The 24,245-nt window shown below is 41.3% G+C and overlaps 1 non-coding gene across 1 annotated transcript; it reads right to left on the reverse strand.

Moving 5' to 3' along the window:
• Positions 1-12,938: 12,938 nt before the first annotated feature.
• On the reverse strand, positions 12,939-13,076 carry LOC114810653. The gene has a single exon (XR_003758348.1). It is a non-coding gene; the product is annotated as a small nucleolar RNA SNORA7 (small nucleolar RNA).
• Between the last annotated feature and the right edge of the window lie 11,169 nt (positions 13,077-24,245).

Below are 24,245 nucleotides of genomic sequence, written 5' to 3' on the forward strand. Positions count from 1 at the left end.
ACCCAGGTCCTCTGACCCACCAGCCTGAGCTCTTTCCACTGAGACGATGCTGTTTTTGGTGCTTAATAAATACCAGTGCCATGACTATATGTGTATATGTATAAACATATCTTTAATCAACTGAACATTAGATTCTTGATTTTGATCAATGTGTTTGAAAATACTTCTTTGTCTCCTCTGTTAGGGTGTTAGCTTCTTGTGGGCAGGGAATATGTCACTTGCTTGTTTTGAACCTGCAACTGCTTAGAACTGGGCACCTTATTCAGTGGGTGCTCACTAAATGCTATTACTACTTCTGCTCCATGAAAACTGCACTTTCAATTTTGTAAATACCCCAACTCCCAGTACAGTGGCTGGCACATAGTAAGCACTGAACAAGTAACTAAAACAAACAAACACATAGTAAGCAATTAGTAAATGCCATAAAACAAACACACAGTAAGCACTTAGTAAATACCATAAAGCAAACACATAGTAAGCACTTAACAGATACCATAAAAATTATGTTTATACTTCTTTCTGACTCATTCTTATTCATTCCTCCACTAACAGAAGTTGACTGTGTTTCGTCTCAAGCAGGCTGCATCCATCTGGCACCAAAAAAGGTTGCGATTAGATCTGCTCAAGTACTCTTGGTCTCAATCACAGATATCCTTTTCTCCTTGTGGTCTAATCTGCTCAGGGTGCAGTCCATTTGGTGTCCTACTCACCCAACTTCATTTGCTTTGAATATCCATCAGTCAATCAGTCAATTGTATTTATTGAGTACTTACCACGTGCAGAGCACTTGTACTAACCTCTTAATTTGCACCTTTATTTCTTTCCAGCTTTTTTATTTTTTAGCAAAATTATTTCTTTGGGGAATGAGTAGAGTCAACGTCTATTCCCCTAACAAAGGCACGACTGTAGTTCAGTGCATGTGATTACTCTGCAAACACTTCAGTGTAATGACACTTTCTCACTAACTTCTGATCTTCGTTATATCGGATGTTGCTGATGGACACAAGTTTTATCAATTGATTTCACATTTGATGGTCTTTGCCAGTGCAAAAGATTGTTTCTCCTATTGTCAAAACTTCAGTAAAAGTTTTTTTCACTTTGCACTGCCTTCAGATATTTGACTGCTCTGGGACCGGAAAAGATTTGCCATTCTTCCGTAGGGCTTCCCCTCTCACATTCGTGACTCTGTTTTTATTATGCAGGGCATAAAACATTTTTCAGAAATCCACCAACAGAACTCTTCATCTTCCCCCCCCCAATCCGGTCCTTCAGCTGTCTTTTCCATCACTATAGACAACATCACCACCCTCTCTCTCTCACAAGACTGTAACTTTGGTTTTATCCTCAACTCATCTCTCTCATTCAACTCACATAATTAGTGTCACCAGGTCCTGTAGGTTCTACCTTTACAACATCCCTAGAAATTTTCCCTTCCTCTCCATCCAAACTGCTACCATCCTGATCCAAGCATTTATCAATCATATCCCACTTTCACTACTGCATCAGCCTCTTCGCTGACTTCCCTGCCTGTCTCTCTCCTCTACAGTCCTCATTTTGCATTGCTGCCCAGATTTTTTTTTTTAATTCAGTCCACATCTCTCCATTCTTCAAAAACCACCAGTAGTTGCTCATATAACTCTGCATCAAATAGAAACTCCTTACCGTTGGCTGAGAAACGCTCAGTCATCTCGTGCCCTCTTATCTTACCTCACTACAATCCTGCCCGCATAGTTCACTCCTCTAAAGCCACCCTACTCATTGTACCTTAGTGTCAACTATCTCACTGTTGACCTCCTGTCCACATTCTTCCTTGGGCCTGAAGCTTCCACCCTCACTATATAAGACTGACCATCTCTCTCTTTCTATCTTCAGAATTTTCCTAAAATCACAACATCAAAGCTTTATTAAAATCACATCTCTTCCAAGAGGACTTCCTCAAATAAACCCGCATTTCCCCTACTTCCTCCTGCACTGCCTGGACACTTGGATCTGTACCCTTTATGCTCTTGATATCCACCCCACCCCCAGGCTCACAGCACTTATGCGCATATCTATAATTCATTTCCATGTCTGTCTTCCCCTCCAGACTGTAAGCTCGTTGTGGACAGGGAATGTGTCTACCAACTCTGTCGTATTGTACTCTCCCAAGTGCTTAGTACAGAGCACTGCACACGGTAAGTGCTCAATCAGTACCACTGATTGATTAATTACAGGTAGTGAATATTTTCAAAAAGTTAAATAGCAATTGAACCTTTCATTCTTGATTCCTATCTCTTCCTCATTAACTCTATAAAAAGCCAGATTCTCCTCCTGTCTTAATGACTCTTGGTTAGTCACAGAGGACAGCTTAATTAACTCATGAGACATCAGCATAATGCTTGTGAGCTGAAACAAGAACTCACTAGTTGTTGCCTGTTGACAAGGAAGAGCTAATGAAGCTCCCCAAGAGTCTCTATTGACAACCAGTTAGGGCCAACAAAAATCTGACTTTTGACCACAGGGAGCCAGAATTTTTGATGAGATGAAATGGTTCTTCTCCCTGTTCCTACTGCTAACCAAATAGGACCTGAACAGTCAGTCGGACACTTCTTTCATCTTGCACAGTTAAAAATCAATCTAACCCACAGGACCTATTAAGTCAGCTTCTACAAAGTCACTCTTAAATAAAATAAAACAAAATCCAGCTTCACCGAGAAAGTCCTAAGAGAAAAATCTAAACAATGATGCATTCAAAAAATGTAAGCAAACTAGAAAGCAAGATAATTTTAAATGACTCGGGAGTAAAACACACACAAACACTCACATACACATTAGTCCTTGCAGCAGTTAAGATCATTTCTGCATCTAACCTTTCTACTTCTCTTTTTGTCTCAGGGGTCATTATCTTCAACTGTACTTGAGAAAATGATACCCAATGTTTGTTGGATTTAGTGATTTTTATTTCCAGATTTACCTAGGAACCATCTCACAAGCCTTGCATGTTTATTTCAGTAAAGCAAGACAATCTGAATGACTCTTGGGGCTAATGACCAGCCCACACTACACAAAGATAGCAAGGCTCACAAACTCACACTCCCGGTGGCCCTCCAAGCCTGGAATAAACCACATACAAGATATGGATTGTTATCAGATCTTTTATTTTCCCCTTTGCACTTTCTCCTTTTCCACAAAGGCAGATCTTCTTTAGCTCTTTCCCTTATTGGTGATTGTCTATAGGCTCATACCATGGCTCTTGATCTTGATTAGAATGAACCTTTACATTTGTGAGAATATATTTCTTCACATCAAAATATTTGCCCACTCATAAAAGTTTCACATAAATTGCAGGCATATAGGGTGCAGTGTGTGAAAATACACTTCGAAATGACTCATTTCAGACAAGCAGATGAAAGCCTGGGTGGTAGATTTTTAGTGGCTTGGCCCATATGCCACCAGTCACTTGTAGGAAGGAGAACGCCTGTTTCTTGTCAGCCAGCAATAGGAAGTACCGCAGGATTTAGGAGCTGCTGAAGTACCAGAGAGAAAGGGCACACCACACACCATTCACGTCAAGCCTGTTACGTGATCCAGACTCCCTTATCCCTTGCATCTGGTAAATAAACACTCTCCATACTGTTCAGCGTCAGATAGTACCTAGCTTCCTGAGTCAGAAGAAAACTAATGACTTATTAGGAAAGCGGTCACAAACTGGGGGCCTGGCTATTCAAAAATCTCTCGAGACATGCCAATATTCATGATTTTTGCTTTAATCTCAAATGCCGTGTTTCTGCTGGCTACACTGAATCACAGTGTGAAAAAAGTGAGAAGAAAGGTATTGGATCCTTCTACTCCTGTGTCCTTTACCATGTAGCAAAACCTCACTCATAGTCAAACCAGAGAGGTCTTGGTATTTTTGTCCCAGTTAGGCCTGGTTCTTTCTGGGACCCAAGTTGGGACCAGGAGAGAGAAGACTGCTTCTTGGGACTCGGGATTGCCCTGACTCATTCATTCATTCATATTTATTGAGATCTTACTGTGTGCAGAGCACTGTACTAAGCACTTGGAAAGTACAGTTCATTCAGTCACGCTTATTGAGCGCTAAAGTAAGCACTGTATTAAGTGCCTAGATAATATGCTATGATGATAAACAGACACAGTTCTTGCCCATAATGAGCTTACATTTTAGAGGGAACTCTATACCCTCAGCGCATTGGCAGAGTGAAGAGGCTGGAATCCAAGGCAGTAACCATGAAATACACTTAATAAGGTCAACACGCTGATGCTGAAGTTTCTGCAGTGGGACCATGGTTGGGCTGAATGGTAGGTGGTTTCCAAAAATGCTGGCCACCTTTACAGAGGGTTTTCTCATTGCTTGGTTCATTCATTCATTCAGTGGTATTTACTGAAGGCTTACTGTGTGCAGAGCACTGTACTAAGCACTTGGAATGTACAATTCGGCAACCGATAGAGACCATCCCTGCCCAACAATGGGCTCACAGTCCAAACGAGTTCTGAGTGCATGGTTCTCCCAATGGAGCATCATGACCAAAGTGACAAATTCACTCCTGAAACATATTTCCCTAGGCTGATTACCCAAGAAATCTGTTTAACCAGTAAAGAGATCCATGATTCTACAGGCTGAAACCAAATCAAATGGCTACATATGGACCTATATACACAGTCACACCACACTGAAGGGTTTCGAGGCAAAGTAAGAGGAAGAGCATAGCCTAAATGGAAAGAACATAGGCCAGGGAGTCAGAGGACCGGAATTCTAATCCTGCCATTTGTTTATGTGACTTCTCTGGGCCTCAATTTCCTCATATGTAAAATGGGGATTAAATCCAACTCCCTCCTATCCATGGCGAGTAGAGAGGGACTGTGTCCAACCTGATTAATCTTGTATCTACCCCAGAACTTAGTAAAGTGCTTGACAACAACAACATCATCATCATCAGTGGCATTTATTGAGCACTTATTGTGTGCAGAGCATTATTCTAAGTCCTTGGGAGAGTACAACAGTGTTAGTAAAAACATTCCTAGCCCACACCATATAATAAGCACTTAATAAATACCATTATTATTATTATAATTATTATTATAGAGGGCTCCACCTAAGAAAAGGCTGAGGGTGGAGTCTCATCAAGACTGATGAAGGAGCCTCAGGGCTCATACTTCAGGATCAAGAACTTTCTAGATTGTGAGCCCGTTGTTGGGTAGGAATTGCCTCTATTTCTTGCCGGATTGTACTATTCAAGTGCTTAGTACAGTGCTCTGCACACAATAAGCACTCAATAAATACGATTGAATGAATCAATGAACTTGCACCAAGGAGTTGATTAGAGTACACATGATTTGTGCAGCACCATTCCCATTCATTTATTCATTCAATTGTATTTACTGAGTGCTTACTGTGTGCAGATCACTGTACTAAGTGCTTGGGAGAATACACTATAACAATAAACAGACATATTCTCTGCCCACAATGAGCTTACAGTTTAGAGAGGACAAATTTACAATCTAGAGGATGCACTTACATGGTATAGTAGATGGACCATGGGCCTAGGAATCAGCAGGTTATGATTTCTAATGCCAGGTCCACCATTTGTCTGCTATGTGACCTTGGGCAAGTCACTCAACTGCTCTGTGCCTCAGTTATCTCATCTGTAAAATGGGGATTGAGACTGTGAGCCTTAAAGGGTATGGGGTGTCCAACCGGATTAGCTTGTAGCCACCCCAGCTTTTAGCTGCCTGGCATAGAGTAAGCGCTTAAGAAATACCATAATTATTATTACAGTCTATAGTCTCACTCTTATGGCTTGCCCTCATGTTCCCACTTGGGAAGGGAGTGCAATGACTGTGTAGGCAGGCAGGGTTACAGCAGTTGGGAAGTGCAGATGAAGTCTTCACCCTCATTTGCCAGCAGCAGGCAGCAAAAGGACTACTAATAATGTTGGTATTTGTTAAGCGCTTATTATGTGCAGAGCACTGTTCTAAGCGCCGGGGGAGATATAGGGTAATCAGGTTGTTTTACGTGAGGCTCACAGTCTTCATCCCCATTTTGCAGATGAGGGAACTGAGGTAGAGAAGTTAAGTGACTTGCCCACAGTCACACAGCTGACAAGTGGCAGAGCCAGGACTAGAATACAGGTCTCCAGCACTTCCACAGCAGTGCTCTTCTCTCTGTACCCATTGTCTGGCTCAAAAAGGGAATATTTCAAATAGTCACACACGCTATTTGGGAGGAAACTCTATAACAGCTCACTTTCTTTATCAAAAAGTTGAACAAGTTTATTGCTTACAGTGAGAGTCATGAAAAATGGTCAGTTTCCCAGACCTCATGCCAAACCTCCTGACATTTGCTAATATTTATAAACTCTTGGAGGGTAGGGATCATGTTTACTAATTCTATTACATTCTACTCTCCCAAGTGCTTAGCACAGTGCCCTGAGCACAGTAAGCGCTCATTAAATATCACCGATTAATTGATTGTGAAGCAGCATAGCTTAGTAGAAAGAGCACAGGCCTGGGAGTCAGAAGGACCTAGATTTTATTTGTTTTAATGGTATTTGTTAAGCTCCTACTATGTGCCAGGCACTGTACTAAGCACTGGGGTAGATACAAGATAATTGGGTTGGACAGAGTCTTTGCCCACATAGGATTCATAGTCTTAATCCTCATTTAACAGGTGAGGGAACTGAGGCACAGAGAAGTCAAGTGACTTGCCCGAGGTCACACAGTAGACATGTGGCAGACCTGGGATGAGAATCTAAGTCCTCTGACTCCCAGGCCTATACTTTAACCACTAGGCAATGCTGCTTCTCTATGATCTTGTATGATATTATTTCCTAACTAATAAAGAAGGGTCATCCATTAGGGCAAGCCTTGACCAGCCTAGTGGCTCACACCATATTCAAAAAGCAGCACTTAGAACAGTGCTTAACACATAGAAAGGACTAAGTGCTAATGCAGTCCTCTGTACACAGTAAGTGCTCAGTAAATACCACTGATTAACAAAAACCATAATAATAAAAATAACAATGAATAGTAATAATTGTATTTGTTAAATGCTTGCCATGTGTGGAGCACTGAACACAGTATTGGACTCGATACATTGTATGCAGATGTGACACAAGCCCTGTCCCTCCTGGGTTTTACAGTCTAAGGGAAATTTTCCTTAGTTATTCCAATGAGGAAGCTAAGGCACAGATAAATTAAGTGACTTGTCCTAGGTCACCCAGCAGTTAAATGGCAGAGCCGGGATTAGAATGCAGGTCCTTCTGACTCCCAGGCTCGGGCTGTATTCATTAGGCCATGCTACTTCTCTCAAGCACTTAATAGAGTGCTCTGTACACAGTAAGGTTTCAATAAATACTACTGAGTGATTGATCAGTTGAAGCACTGAAGCTTCATTATCTCTTGTTGGGTGGTATATTTGAGGATATCCAAGGTAGCACATAGCCAGACAGTTGCTTTTGAGTGGATTAGACAGAACATAGCCTGGACAACAGCAGGTGCTGATTGTACTTTCTGCTCAAATTGTTTGGGAACCAGCTGATCTCGTGTACAGCTGTCGCTACATTTTTTCTTTTAACAAGTAGATGAGGAAAAAGAGACATTGTCTGGATCTCAGCACTTCAGGAACAGTAGTCCATTTCTGGTTTCTAATTACATTATGGGGCAGGAGGATAATACACAAATTCTTGTCTCTGTTTTCTTTTGTGTCAGTCACACACAAAACCTCAGAGGAGAAAGAGCGGGGAGAACACCACAAGCTACCAAGGAGGAAGACCAACAGTCAATCAGTCCATGGTACTGTGTTTAGAGCACTTTGCTAGGTGTTTGGAAGAGCACAATACAACAGAGTTAGTAGAGACTATTCCTCTTCTCAATGAACTTACAATATAATGGCAGAGTCAGAAATTAACTTATAGATAGAAGAAGCAGGAGAGTATAAGGATACGGACTTAAGTGTTGAGGGACTGAGGTGGGGCGAGTGTCACAGTGTTTAAGGCGTACCTATCCAAGTGTAGGCCATGCAGAAGGGAGACTGGATAGGTAGGGAAATGAGGGGCTAGTCAGCAGAGGCCTCTTGGAAGAGGTGTGATTTTAGTAAGGTTTTAAAACAGGGCAGAGTGGGGTTCTATGAGATACAAAGGGAAAGAGAAGTCTTGAAATGAATCAGAGATTCAAGAGAGATTTTCAAATACTAATTAAAATAATAATGAAAATATTAATACTTTTACTTACTATGTGCCACATACTATCAATCAATGGTATCTTTTTATGATATTTCTTAAGTACTTACTATGTTTCTGGCACTGTATTAAGTACTGGGGTAGATACAAGCTAATCAGGTTTGAGCCAATCTATGTCCCACATGGGGGGGGTCACAAGATTCATCCCCATTTTACAGATAAGGTAACTGAGGCACAGAGAAGCTAAGTGATTTGCCCAAGGTCACATAACAGACAAGTGAGAAGCAGCATGGCCCAGTGGGAAGAGCATGGGCCTTGGAGTCTGAGAACCTAGGTTCTAATCTCAGTTCTGCCACTTGTCTGCTATGTGACCTTGGGTAAGTCATTTACCTTCCTCTTTCTCAATTCCCTCATCTGTAAAATGGAGATTAAGACTGTGAACTCCAAGTGGGACACAGACTGTATGCAACCTGACTAGCTTGTATCTACCCTAGCATTTAGTACATTGGTTGGCACATAGTAAGCACTTAGCAAATGCCATAAAAAAAAAAAGAAAGTGGTGGAGTCAGGATTAGAATCCAGATCATCTAACACCCAAGCCCATGTTCTATCAACTAGGTCACACTGTTTCTCCATTGCTGTGGGCAGAGAACATGTCTACCAATCTGTTGCAATATACTCTCCCAAGCTCTTGGTACAGTGCTCTGCACATAGTCAGAACTTAATAAATATGATTGACTGGCATTTATTAAGCACTTACTGCAGGCAGAGAACTGTACTAAGCACTTGGGAAAGTACAATACAAAAGAGCTGGATTATTATGTCAGGATAAAGCTACCCAGGTTTATACACTAGGCTGTCTTCTGACCAGTTTACACGGTCAGGTTCAAATAGGTTCTATTTCTCTCTTCTAGAACCTCTTGTCCTACGGCCCACAGAAGATCAAAAACTTGTCAAATTAGCATTTTCACCTGCTCCTCTGGAACTGCCCAAGTCTGTGACCGTGGCCAGAACTAAGGAGATTGCAAGAAGGCAGAGCACTGGCTTCCACACTGAATCTAAAATACACAGATACACGCAGCAGTATCATTAAGACATGTCTGATATCACCCATGCTCCGTACTGTATCTCAGACAGCATAACATAGCATACCTGGGTCAGAGTGAAATTTTCAGCTAGGTGTGTCCTGCCTTTGAATTTTAGTCATTTAACTGCAAGCTACTTGTGGGAAGGAGTCACTTGTACCAACTCTTCTATCCTGGACTTATCCAAAAGTTTAGTACAGCGCTCTGTATACTGTAAATTTTCAAAAAATTCCATTCATTGATTGATTGGGCAGTATCACTGACGGTTCAATCCTTATTTCAGTCCTGATGCTTTATGTCTCCTCTAATTTATTCCTTCCCTACTTCTCCACAAACCCATGCATACATACCAATCAATCAATGAATGGTATTTATTGAACACTTACTATGTTTAAAACACTGTACTAAGTGATGATGATGGTATTTGTTAAGCGCTTACTATGTGCCAAGCACTGTTTTAAGCACGGGGGGGATACAAGGTAATCCGGTTGTCCCACTTGGGGCTCACGGTCTTAATTCCCATTTTACAGATGAGGTAGCTGAAGCACAGAGAAGTTGAATGACTTGCCCAGAGTCACAGAGCAGACAAATGGTGGAAGTGGGATTAGAACCCATGACCTCTGATTCCCAAGCCCGGGGGCTTTCCAATGAGCCATGCTGTGCTTGAGAGAGTATAATACAACAGAATTAGACACAAATATGCACTATCAAATACACACACACACACACACACATATATATATATATGTATCACAGGTAATTATATACCTGCATATGTACATATACTCATGCATATATAAAACCCACATCTAAAGATTATTCATTCAGTCATATTTTGGGAGTGCTTTCTGTATGCATAGCACGGTACTAAGCACTTGGGAGAGTACAATACAATAGTCACAATCCTGCCCACAGCAAGCTCATTATCATTACTGCTACATTTGTTAAGCACTTACTATATGTCAAATATTGTCATAAGCGCTGAGGTAAATACAAGTTTATCAGGTCAGTTCCTGTCCCACATGGGGCTCAAGTCTATGTAAGATGGAGAACAAGTATTGAATCTCCATTTTACAAATCGGGAAACTGAAACACAGAGAAGTGCAGTGATTTGCCCAAGGTCACACAGCAGGTAATTGGCAGAGCCAGAATTAGAGCCCAGGTTTTCAGATTCCTAGGCCCATGCTATTTCTTTCCATTAGGCCACACTGATTACCATAGGCCTCGGTGCTTCCAAATGCTGGGGTAGATACATGGTAGTAATTTGGGCACAGACTCTGTCCCATGTGGAATTCACACTAAGTATGAGAGAGAACAGGTATTGAATCCCACAGATGAGGAAACTGAGGCACAGAGATGTTAAATGACAGCAAGTGGCAGAGTGGGATTAGAACCCAGGACCTCTAACTCCCAGGGCCATGCTCTATCCACTAGAAAGATTACTTCTGAAGAGGAAGTATTGGAAAAAGTGATATGGTGTCTCATTTGAGGACCCAAAGCCCTGGTTGAGATGCAGAGATCATAACTCAATTCTGGGCTTGCCAGTGATATTTTGATAGACAGCAAGATCACAGTCAAAATGGGGTGTTTCAAAACTCTTTCCAAACAGCTCAGGCAGGAGGAATTGCAGGAAAAGAAGCATAAGTACAGACAGACAGCAATGCTTCTAGGTGTAGAACTAATTTATTGGTATATTCTGAGAGTAGGCTTATTTCTCTGCCTATGGCAGGAAAGCCCTACCACCCTGAGGACAGAGTAGGAAGATGTCCTGTGATTTGCTGTACTGTGTACCTCTGAAGGACCTGAGTTCTAATCCCAGCTCCACCACATCTGTTTTGTTACCTAGGGCAAGACTCTTAACTTCTCTGGGCCTCAGTTACCTCATCTGTAAAATGGGGATTAAGAGTGTGAGCTGCATATGGGACAGGGACTGTCTTCAACCTGATTAACTCTTATCTACCCCAGCATTTAGAACAGTGTTTGACACATAGTAAGCTCTTAAGGACCATAATTATTATTATTTTGTTATTATATCCTGATCTGCTTCTAGTGGGGTCACACTATAAGACAAACTCTGTAAGATAAAGTATTCCTTTCTCCTTAAATTATAAAACTGGGATGAAAACTGGAATCTAGGGAGAACTAGTTTGGGATTATTATAGTTTAATCCTTTAACTGTCTCTTCCGACAAGAGAAACCTTAAAGTGGCTATGCAACGAAGCATCATGATGACTGGTTTCAGGCAATCAGGCAGTCAAGCTTGGCATTTGCAGCTTTAAACCTCAGTGACTTTAAATAGCATTCTTTAACCTCAGTTTTAGTATTTTCTGTTGCTATTCATTTCAATCTGTCATACTGATTAAATCTCCACTTGGGTCATTATCCTGCTTGGGATAATGGTTTGGCCCTAATTACTGGGGTCTTTGCACAGAGCCTTCAGCTGGATTCTGGCTGGACTTTTAATCATGCATCTTCTTTGGATTGTTCTAAATACAGCTTGGCCAACTTCGGTCCTAGTTTAGGGTCATGCAGCTTGAAGGCCCCAATCTCAATCTCGCAAAAGAAAAGCTGCAGAGTATAACAACAGACTTGATTTTTGACATTTAATGACAAAATGACTGGAATCAAGTCAGAGGAAAAAGTTGCTATTCCAAGTTGCAAATTAGCCCTGAGACAGCAACATTGTCTCAGCTTGAGAACAAACTGGTTGAACAGTACTTAGTGACTGAATCCTTGCTATCTATCTATTATACAATTTAAACTAAATTGATATTCAATATTGAGGACAAGATTGTGGTCTGTTGCCTTACAACATATTATTTTTGTGTTTTGAGCCTACAGCCATGGTTTAACATCAGCTCCATGACAGATGACCTAAAATCAAAGGTTCTAAGAAATAAAATCCTCTGCTTAAGCAAGACTCTTATAAAAAAAAAATGAACAGTTGGAAATATGTGTTTTCACTATGTCCCTGTGACTTTTCAGTAGTGTTGCTTCCCCGTGACAGATGACCTAAAATCAAAGGTTCTAAGAAATAAAATCCTCTGCATAAGCAAGGCTCTTGTAAAAAAAAAATAAAAATGAACAATTGGAAGTATATGTGTTTTCACTATTTCCCTGTGACTTTTCAGTAGTGATGCTTCAGTGAAGCTGATTTAAATTTCAGAAATTTTGAAGCATTTCAGTTTACTAGCAAATAATTTGTCACTGACTCAACCTTCTGTGGAGTTTCTCGATCTCTCCAAATGAGAAATATGTGCATCAGCAAAGAATTTTTAACCATTGCACAAAAACCTTAAATGTTGTGATCAAAAATCAAAAGAATGTTGCTGAAATCATGCCAATCAGCCTATCTGAAGAGATGGCCACTACCTGGGATGCAAGAAAAATTTTTTCTTTTTTTTTCCCATGGTATTTGTTAGGCACTTACGTTCCATGTACTATACTAAGCGCTGGAGTCTTATGATGTCAAGTCATTTCTGACCCATAGCGACTCCATGAACAAGTCTCTCCCAGGACACTCCGCCCTGCAATTGTTCTTCTAATAATGTATCCACTGAGTTTTCTTGGTAAAAATACGGAAGTGGTTTACTACGGTCTTTTTTGTTGCAGTAAACTTCGGTCTCTGCCTTCGACTCTGTCCCATGCCACTGCTGCCCAGCACAGGTGAGTTTTGACTTGTAGCAGATCACTTTCCACTTGCTAGCCCCTGTCCAAGCAAGGAATAGAATGGGTATACCTCTGCTTGACTTTCCCTCTCATAGCCGAAACTGGTAGAATATTGGAAACTCTCCAGGTGCGATCCTGAGAGGGGGAAGCGCTAGAGTAGCTAGAAGGTAATCGGGTTGAACGCAGTCCCTGTCCCATATAGGTTTACTGTCTTAATCCCCATATTGCAGATGAGGGAGCCGAGGCTCAGAGAAATTAAGTGACTTGCTAAGGTCAATGTCCCACAGCAAACAAGTGTCAGAGACGAGATTAGAACTCAGGTTCTCTGACTCCCAGGCCTGTGCTCTTTTGCGGCTGCTGCCCTGCCTTACAGAGAGCCTGCTCCTGTGCTGGAAAAATCTGCCACAGCAATACTTTTAAGTTGGGAAAAGAGTTGGAAAAAAAGATGCCGATATCAAAATTAATATCTTTTGATAGGCAAATGCGATAGTATGGTTTAAGGGCACTGACAGCAGTCTGCTCCTGGAGAAAGCTTACTCCTTGTTAGGTATATTCATCTACCAGCCAAATTCCAAGGGCTTAGTTACTGTTAGTTACAGTTGTCAGTATGGCTTTCTTTACAGCTATGCGTTCTATTATCCTAGGTCAATGTTACTGTTTGGAAAGGGATCAATGAACCAATCGATGATATTTTCTGAGAGCTTACAGTGTGCATATACCATTTACCGTATACCATTTGCTATGCAAATGTGAATTTGAACAAGAGTCCCAGCCAAACAGCTTGTGTCTGTAAAGGAATAAATGAAGTTAAGTAACACCTGGAGGGATTAAGCTGGTTGTAAGCAGTTGTGGGCAGGGACAGATGCTTTACCGAACCTCTTTTCATCCAGAAGTCTGGGGTGTACTCCTCTCTGGAGGTTTTAAAGAGACTAGATTTACATTGATCTGGAGCGGTTTCCAGACAATCTTGAGTCAGCAGGGGCGGGGCTAAATGTCTCTGACTGGCAGTGTGCTGCTACTCTGAGATTCTGTGAGTTTTCAGCACCTCACTTGGGATGGGAAGATGATGGTCTTTCAAGCTTCCAGCTGAGAAGGGAGCACCAGTATGGCTTAGTGGATAGAACATGGGTCTGGGAGACAGAAGGACCTAGGCTCCAATCCCAGTTTCCCCAGTTGTCTGGTCTTTGGCCTTGAGCTATATCACAAGCCCTCTGACTCATACTGACCAGGACTTTGCTGGATCAGGGGAGCTTCAGTGACACATGGTAGAGTCAAACCATGCCACCAACCATCAAGGATACTGTAGAAAGTTTTTTACTTAGTTTTACCAATGTGCAAGGGAGTGACACACACACACTCTCACTCCACTTAAGCAAGGTTCCACTACCAGTCTGCTGTTCAAAGGAGCCCTTTCTGCTGATGCTTCTCAGCTTCCAAGTGCTGCTGCCTTCTGCTTCCAACTGCTGTTCTCGTGTTGCTTCTGTTGATCTCAGCATGCTTCCTTCTTTCTTCTTCCCTGACTGCTTGCTTCTGCATGTTTCTACTCCAGATGCTTCTAGACTGTGACCCCGATGTGGGCAGAAATCGTCTCTCTTTGTTGCTGAATAGTACTTTCCAAGTGCTTACTACAGTGCTCTGCTCACAGTAAGGACTCAATAAATACAATTGAATGAATGCTGCTTTCTCAAGATTCAAAGCAACCACCTTTTATCTGCCTTGGGTGTCACAGCTGTGGCTCTATTTGGCAGTAATTGATTGGTGCAGGCCCTTTACTGAGTAGAGCAGTGAGAAGGCCATGCCTCCCTCCATGCTCAGCCCTGACAGGCCAGCAATCATCTGCCTCAAGTGGAGCCCATCAGTGCCTTTGCCCATCTCTTTCCTGTTCTTTTTCGCAGAATTGCAAACAGTCACTAATAAGGCAGCTTGTTGTGGGCTCATCACAGGCAGGTCACTTAAATTCTCTGTGCCTCAGTTACCTCATCTGTAAACTGCAGATAAAGACTGTGAGCCCCTCGGGGGACATTGCTGTGTCCAATCTGACTAGCTTCTCGGTACCCCAGTGGTACAGTGCCTGGCACATAGTAAGTGCTTAACACATACCATTAAAAGGTGAATTTCCAAGCCACACAAATCCTGATCTATCAATGGTATTTACTGAGCACTTACTATATGCAGAGCACTGTACTAAGCACTTGGATGAGTACAATATGACAGAATTAGCAGACATGTTTCCTGCTCATAAGTTTAGAGTCTAGACTTGTGAGCTCTCTGTAGGCAGGGAATATGTCTGTTGCTTTACTCTACTCTCCCAATGCATAGTACGGTTCTTTGCACACAGTAAGCACTCAATAAATATAAATAAATGAATGAGACAGACATGAATGGCTGCTCACAGAGGCCTAAGTGGAAGGAATGCAAGTCACAGTGGACAGAGCACAGGCCTGGGAGTCAGAAGGTCATGGGTTCTAATCCCGCCTCTGCCACTTGTCTGCTGCATGGTCTTGAGGTAAATTATTTCACTTCTCTGTGCCCAGTTACCTCATCTGTAAAATGGGGATGAAGACTGTGAGGGCTATACGGATCAGGGACTGTGTCTAACCCGATTTGCTTGTATCCATCCCAGCACTTAATACAGTGCCTGGCACATAATAAACACTTAACAAATATCAAAATGACTTATCATTGAATTTAGCTCAGCTTGAGTATCATTTAGCCTGCTTCAAATCTCAGCCCAGCTTGGGGTGTCCTCAGCCAACTTCCTGAAGTGGCCACACCTCTAGGCCCAGCCAAAATGGTCTTGTGAGATCTCAGATTAAAGCAGACTCAGAAGAGGGCATGGGGCTAATGTACAGCAATTTTCTCAACTGCAAGAGGCCTTTACTGGGACAAATTCACTCTCAATGCATCAAACAGAAACCCACTAAATTCACTCTCAATGCATCAAACAGAAACCCACGACCACTGGTTTTAAGGGTCTCAACTGGATCTCTCCTTCCTAACTCATTCACTCCTCCCCCACTACAATCCAGCACACACACTTTGCTCTTCTAACACCAACTACTTATTGTACCTCCACCTCATCTCTCTATCTTAGTCGAACCCTTGCTGAGGTCCTCTTTCCTGCTTGGAATCCCTTCCCCACCTTGCTACTCCCTGTTCCAGCCTTTGCATTTGACAGACCATTATTGTCCTGATCTTCATTCAGTCTTACTAAAATCAGATCTTCTCCAGGAGGCCTTTCCAGACTAATCCTTTATCTTCCCACCCTAGCCTCCCTTCCTTCTGCATCACCTATGCACTTGAGTCTATACCCTTTAAGCTCTTTGATACCCACCCCAACCCTAGCCCCAAAGCTCTTGTTTTATGCCATCGAGCCATCCCTGACCCGTAGTGATGCCATGGACACATCTCTCCCAGAATGCCCCACCTCCATCTACAATCATTCTGGTAGTGTATCCATAGCTTTTTCTTGGTAAAAATACAGAAGTGGTTTACCATTGTCTTCTACCGCGCAGTAAACGCGAATCTCCGCCTCGACGTTCACCCATGCTGCTGCTCTCCAGCACAGGGGAGTTATTTCACAGCACTTATTTCAAAATCTCATACTCTGCATCTTCCCCTATCTGTAACATAGTTTAATGTCTCTCTCCCCCATTAGAATGTAGACTCACTGTGGACAGGGAATGTGTCTACCTACACTATTATACTGTACTCTCCCAAGTGCTTAGTACAGTGTTCTGCAGTGCTCAATAAATATGATTGATTGATTAGATTGTTAGATGCTCGGGGGCAGGTTCTGCAGTTACTAACTCTATTACACAGTATTTTCTCAAGCACTTAGTGGAATGTTCTGAACACAGTAAGTACTCAGTAAATACCTTTGATTTACTGAGAAGGAAAGGATCCTCTACTAGCCGTCAGGGTATCCTTTGGTTCCTCAGGGTCTCCAGGGAAGGATGACTGCTGGTCTGGTGAAGAGGAGCACACTGACAGAAGGCGTCTCTTCATTTCTGGTGTGATTTTCTTCAATTATCCTCTGTTTGAGATAACTTAGAGCTCTAGGTAGATCCAGCCAGAAACTGCCAAGATATTTGAGTACAATTTCCAATTAGATAGGAAAATGATTCCCAAGAATAATTATTCAGACAATAGAGTCCTGAAAGTTGAACTGGAAAAGACACGGCAGTTTTGTGTTTTTTAATGGTATTTGTTAAGTGCTTTCTATGTGCCAAGCGCTGGACTAAATGATAGGGTCTTGTCTTATGTCGTCAAGTCGTCTCCGACCCATAGCGACACCATGGACACATCTCTCCCAGAACACCCCTCCTCCGTTTGCAATCATTCTGGTAGTATTTACATAGAGTTCTCTTAGTAAAAATACGGGAATGGTTTACAATTGCCTCCTTCCATGCACTGAACCTGAGTCTCCTCCCTCGACTCTGTCCCATGACACTGCTGCCCAGCACCGGTGAGTTTTGACTTGTTGCAGATTACCTTCCACTCGCCAGCGACTGCCCAATCTAGGAATGGAATGGATGTGCCTCTGCTCAACTCTCCCTCCCATAGTCGAGACCGGTAGAGTACTGGAAATTATCCAGGTGAAACCTTGAGAGGAGTAAATGATAAGGTAGATACAGTTTAATAAGGTCACACATAGTTCCTATCCCAAATGGAGCTTATGGTCTAAGTAGAGGGAGAACAGGTATTGAACCATCACTTTACAGTTGAGGAAACTGAGGAACAGGGAAGTTAATTTGCCTTAGGTCACCTAGCAGGCAAGTAGCGGAACCAGTATTAGAACCCAGGTCCTTTGACTCCTAGGCCTGTCCTCTTTATATTAGGCCATGCTGCTTCCCTAATTGGGAAGGCAGTTCATCTCTCTGAACTGCCTCTCCCATGCTTCATCCCTAATAGCACAGGATTACTCTCTGACAGGCGTTTGGATTTATACCTTTTATCCACCCTACTCTCAGCTCCACAGCTTCGTACACAGATCTGTAATTTATTTTAATATCTGTCTCCCGCTCTAGACTGTAAGCTCCATGAAGGAAGAGAATGTGTTTACCAACTTGATTACATTGTACTCTCTCAAGTGATTAGTACAAGGCTCTGTACACACACAAAGTGCTCAATAAATATGATTGATTGACTGATAGGCACACCCTAGTGTTTTTCCAGGTGAATGTATTAGCCTCCAACCTCCACCATGGGGGGGATCATTGTGCAGTACAAAAAGTATAACAATTTATTTGGCTTCTTGCATTAAGCTTGAATTTTCTTCTTATTGTCTTATATTTTTACCAGTGATTCATAGATATTCTAATTCCAATCTGTTGTACATCTATACTTGCTTAAAATATTCGATAAAAGTTGTAATTACATTGAGTTCCCACTGTGTTTAATGCATTATGCTAAACACTTAGGAAAGTACAATAGGAGCATCATGGCATAGTGGATAGAGCAGGGGCTTGGGAGTCAGAAGGTCATGGTTCTAATCCCAGGCCCACCACTTGTCTGTTGTGTGATCTTAGGCAAGTCAGTTAACTTCTCTGTGCCTCAGTTACCTCATCTCTAAAATGGGGATTGAGACTATGAGCCCCACATGGGACAGGGACTGTGTACAACCCGACTGGCTTGTATCCTCCCTACCACTTAGTATATTTCCTGCCAGAGAGTAAGCACTTTAAAAATACCAGAAAGACATATTACCTGACTACAAGGAGCTTAAGATCTAAAGGGATAGACAGACATAAAATAGTTTGTGGAAAGAAATAAGTAGCTGAATGTAAAATGGATATACATAAAGACTTAAGATCTGCATAAAATAAATAGCTAAGTACTAGAAGCAGTTGTTGGAATGGTGATTACTGAAAGTGTTGTTCAAAAGGCATTTCAATTTTATTTTACTTTCAGCACCTCCAATTTGTCTCAATGTTCATTAATTCATTGCTTTATTTTATTTCTCTACTCCATACTTATGATCAAATTCCAACATATTAAGAACTTCAAACGCAAAGACAGGATTTCTGTGGAATCTATCTCATGGGGAGATTCCTCTGTTCAAGACATGTAATTTATAATTTTATTCTTCTTCTTTCAGTGTAGTTCATCTTTGAGCCCCAAAGGAGAGTTATACCTAGTTTAATTTTCAAAGGAAATTTCAATATGTGTTTTCCTTGTATTAGTGCCCATGCATAATCTGGCACCTGAAACCACTTCCACTTTAATATCAACTGAAAATTTCTTTAGCATGCTGACTACCACTAATATACTAATAAGCCAAGAGCAAGCCTTGACCCTTTTGACATCCTGTTATAGACCTTTCTCCAACTGGATCCCTCGCCATTCATCATTATTTTTTGTTTACCGTCTTTCAGCCAGTTCCCAATCCATGTGACTCTGTTCTTATCCAAGGCAATTTGAACTGATTTTGCAAGTAAAAGTTCACGATACACTGTTTCAGATGCTCTACTGAAGTCCAAATACATGACGTCTGTTGTATCCCCTTTATCCACTAATTTTGTAATTCTATCAAAAATGCTATTATGTTGGTCTGGCACCATCTGCTCATTATGAACCCATGCTTCTTATGGCCGAAGAGTTCATTGTCTTTTAAATGTTTACAGATTGTCCCTCGATAGTTTTCCAGTTACTTTATAGTATTGGCTATAGTCATGTCTTTGTGTTCCTGTATGACTTTGCATGGCACAGGAGGTGCTTTTAAAAATGGAATTTTTGAAGTAAATTTGAAGGCAACTCATTTCCAGGGTCTTTCCTCTGTCATTTGTACATGATGGCTATGATATATATGTCATTATATCCTGATATTTTATCTCAAATGTTCATAGCTTATCAATCAATATTGCCTTTCCCAAGTGCTTAGTATAGTACTTGGCACACAATAAGTGCTCAGTAAATGTGACCGACAATCAATCAATTGTATTTATTGAGTGCTTACTTTGTGCAGACCACTGTTCTAAGCACTTGGAAGAGTATGATACAATTATATAACAGACATATTCCCTGTCCACAACAAGCTTAAAGTCCAGTTTATAAAATAATTCTATAACATTGGTCAATCCCTTAACAATGGTGGGATTTCACAGTCTCCAAAGAAAATTTCCCTTTATATTCTCTTTAGCAATAGCTGATTGCTCAGAATCAAGTATCTCCTATACGCATTATGACAAAAGTCTATTTGAACAACATGCTGAATATTCCCAGCTCTTTAGATTTGCCAATAATTGAATCTACTACCATCTTAATAACCAGGTTTAACCCATAATTCAAATCAGGTTCAATAAAATAAAAGCTAGCCTGGGAGTCAGGAGTTGTGGGCTTTAGATCAATCAGTCATTTATAAAGTGCTTACCATGTGCAGAGCACTGTACTAAACACTTGGGAAGTACAATATAATGGAGTTGTTAGACCCATCTCCTGATCCCAATGAGCTTATAGCCTAGAGGGGGAGAGAGATATTTCTATGAATAAATAAATTACAGATACTTATGTGGGCGCTGTGGGTCTAAGGGAGGGGTAAATGAAGAATGCAAATCTAAGTCCAAGGGCGATACTGAAGGGAGTGAGGAAAGGCGGAAATGAGGGCCTAGGCAGGGAAGGTCTCTTGAAAGAGAAATGTCTCAATAAGGTTTTGAAGATGGGGCGAGAGGGCGTTCCAGGCCAGAGGGAGGATGTGGGTGAGAGGCCCACAGAGAGATAGATGATCTTGAGGTACAGTGAGTAGGTTGACATTAGAGGAGTAAAGTGCGAGGGTTGAGTTGTAATAGGAAAGAAGCGAGGTGAGGTAAGAGGGGGCAAGATGATTGACTTTAAAGTCAATGGTAAGGAGTTTCTATTCGATGCGGAGGTGGATAGGCAACCATTGGAGTCTCTCGAGGAGCGGGGAAACATGGACAGAACGTTTCCACTCTGTTACTAACTCACTAGTCCTTCTTAGGGCAAAAGAACAACATTTTGGCAAAAAAAAAGCAGAATTCTTCTTGTTTTTCATGATGCAACTATTTGCAATCTTACGATTAATCAAAAGGTAGCATTTACAGCAAGGTGTCTCCTATGGATCAGTTGAATGGCATTTGTTTGAGGTCTTAGAGACAGAGGTTTGGGGCTGAGACGTTAAAGGTAAAAAGTCTGTCTGATTTGACCTAGGCCTACAACAGAAGATACTTTCACTTTTGTTAGTTTCACTAGCACCATCTATGGATCATACATAACATCAAATGACAGGACAAGATTGCCATCAATAACGTCTTGGAATGCAATGAGTATTCTAAGCTCACAATCAAACAACTCCGTGGGGTAGGCCATGTGAGGAGAATGGTAAACAGCAGAATATCCAAACAGCTGCTGAATGGTGAACTGAAAGAACATACACACCACCCAGGAGGTCAAAACAGGCAACTTAAAGAAATAGTGAAGTCTGTTCTCCAACTTAGTACGGGCACTCATTACAGTTTTCTGCCCACAAAATGCACTCCATATCATGAATACCATGGATTGATTGGCAAACTGCAGGGACATTGAGAAGGACAGGATAGAGTATGGGTCTGGGATTCAGAAGGACCTGGGTTCTAATCCCAGCTCCTCCACTTGTCTGCTGTGTGACCTCGGGCAAGCCACTTAACTTCTCTATGCCACAGTTGCCTCATCTATAAAATAGGGATTAAGGTTGCGAATCTTATCTGGGACAGGAATTGTGTCCAACCCTATTAGCTTGTATCTCCCTTAGCACTTAGAATAGTGCTTAGCGCATAGTAAGTGCTTAACACATAGTAAGTGCTTAACAAGTACTACCATTATTATTATTATTATGGCTATTACACTGGACAGGCCAATCTGGCAGGCAGAAATCTGGAGAAGGATTGCTCTGCTTTAACATAGTCTTCATAATGATTGAGATGTTGAAAGACAGGCATAGAAACAGAGACAACCTGCATATTACAAATCCATCAGCAGGATAGATCCCTGCCCCTATGTCCATGTGATGCAGAAGAGAGTGACAGTCAGATGTCAGTCTTTTCTAATACATTCATAAGCATGGATAGGATCTTAGAAGCAGCAGCATCTTTGAAAATGAACGACAGCTATAGAAGATCAATTTTGGTCACTGACATAATTCCCGAAAGATCCCCTGGAATAGAACACGTTATATCGTACTCTCCCAAGCACTTAGTACAGTGCTCTGCACACAGTAAGCACTCGATAAATACAATGACTGACTGGCATTTATGAAACAGGACAGGGATCAAGTCTTCCTCCTTTATTGTATATTCCCAAGTGCTTAGTAAAGGACCCTGTGCATAGTAAGCACCCAATAAACACTACTGATTGGTTGATTAAGTTTCAAGCTAAGCAATGGGGACAGGCTTCTGGCTGTTTATGAATTAGAAGAGTGGACTCCCAATCATGTTTTTGTACCATGCCCATATTTGTATAGAGGATGCTACTTCTTGTTGGCATTGGTCTTGGTTGATTCATTTTTTTTTCCTTCCTCTGGTGATAATTCTTCTATTCACAGCCCTGCATTTCTCTAGCTGTGGCAGAAATGAGACTCTCCCTCTTACAATTTTCCTCACTCTGTTCTGCTCCCTGACTCCTTTCCTCTCTCTGAAGTACAGTCCTTGGCATCAGAAACAGGGAGAGCCCTAAAGCAAACAGAAGAATAAGATCTCCAGAAAATAAAATTATCCACTAGAACAAGAGCACAGTAGGCATTTCTCAGGTTTCACACAAGGTGAGGAAGCTGGTAACTAATAAATGCAGCTATTAATCAGGCTCACTATGTTTTTAGAATAAAGATTGAAGACAATTCCAAGATAGTTATTGTTCTATATAGTCCACTTATAGGAATATGTCACGATCACTTTCTAGTTCCATTTTTCCTGCAAAAGCATCACCCGTTACTAGATTTAAGGTCCAGTTTGTGATCTGGTTCTCAGAGAATTTGAGGTTTACAAATTCTGAGGAAATACAAGTGCAATTGCTTTTCTCATTCGACCTGGAAAAATGAAAAACACTCAGTGAAAAGAGGAAAAGAAATTTGATTATTTTTTCCATCAAATAATTTCTGGAAAATTACATGAAATTTAAAATGAGAAACAGTGAAAAACTGCCCTGAAGTTCAGTACACAGGACTTTATGAACAGTTGGATCGTAATACTGGAATAGAGAGCAAATTGAAAATAATGTTTTTTTATGGAAAAATTAGTTTAAACACTTTCTAGCTGAAAGGTTGCAATTGCTATCCGACTTTGCTTACTGTCAATCCTTTTATTCATTTCTTGCAGGATTTAAATGAGGAACACATGGAAAATGACCCCCAAATCTCAACCAATTTTTACACGTAAAGACTTTGGCGTGTTCTGTTGAAAACTGCTGCTGCAAGCAAAAGTGTGTTAGCATGGCTTTATTCGAAGGTTTTTTGAAGAGCTTTTTTGCATAATAAGCATGTTTAATGATTAAATATGACTGACCAAAAAACTTGTATTAGCAAAGTTATTGCAGGGCCAGTTTAGTTACTTGTCACGCACAATTTTAAAATCCCCATAGCAGTAAATACAGGCACTTAATCTCTCCAGGGGTGGAGCATCCTGATCTGAAAAATATATGATCATTTTATGAAAGTAAATTTTCATTTTCATGTTAAATCCACAAAGGACTTTGCTGGTGAAATAATGTTGTAGAGCTAATGTAAATTTGAACTCTGCACACAGCAAGGGCTCAAATATGATTGAATGCATTATCTCCCATTTGAAATCAATGGGATATACTAAACTGACTACAGAGTACTATGTAGGACATGTACTATGTGCAGATCACTGTACTAAGGGATTGGGAAGGTATAACATGGCATAAATGAAGTCCCTGCCCTAAAAGAGTTTACAAACTAAATGTAATAATACAGATGGATGATCAAGCTACAGAATCAAACCAAACTGGGCTTTTTCACTACCACTTGATCATTCCCACCTAAACTAGGGGTTTATTTCTCATCCCAGATAAGGAAATAGTGTTGTGTAGCAGCAAACTGCGTAATGGAAGAATTTTGAAGCAACATTTGTCATTAGGAAGGGAAGGAAACCTTTCTGTAGTTAACAATGAAGTTACCGACATGATGTGCTGCATTCTTCCTTTCCCAAATACAGTGAAGAATCTGTTCTTTATTCTGTTTCTCTGAAAGGGCTACTTGCTGGAAGTCCCGAGGGCCACTATTCTTAGAGTTGCCATCCAAATTCCTAGGATAAAGAATTACCCATTTTTTCCCTCATTGACACCCATTCCCATCATCCCCACCAAC

This window comes from Ornithorhynchus anatinus, chromosome 3 (genome assembly GCF_004115215.2).
Source record: "Ornithorhynchus anatinus isolate Pmale09 chromosome 3, mOrnAna1.pri.v4, whole genome shotgun sequence".
NCBI classification, from domain to species: Eukaryota; Metazoa; Chordata; class Mammalia; order Monotremata; family Ornithorhynchidae; genus Ornithorhynchus; species Ornithorhynchus anatinus.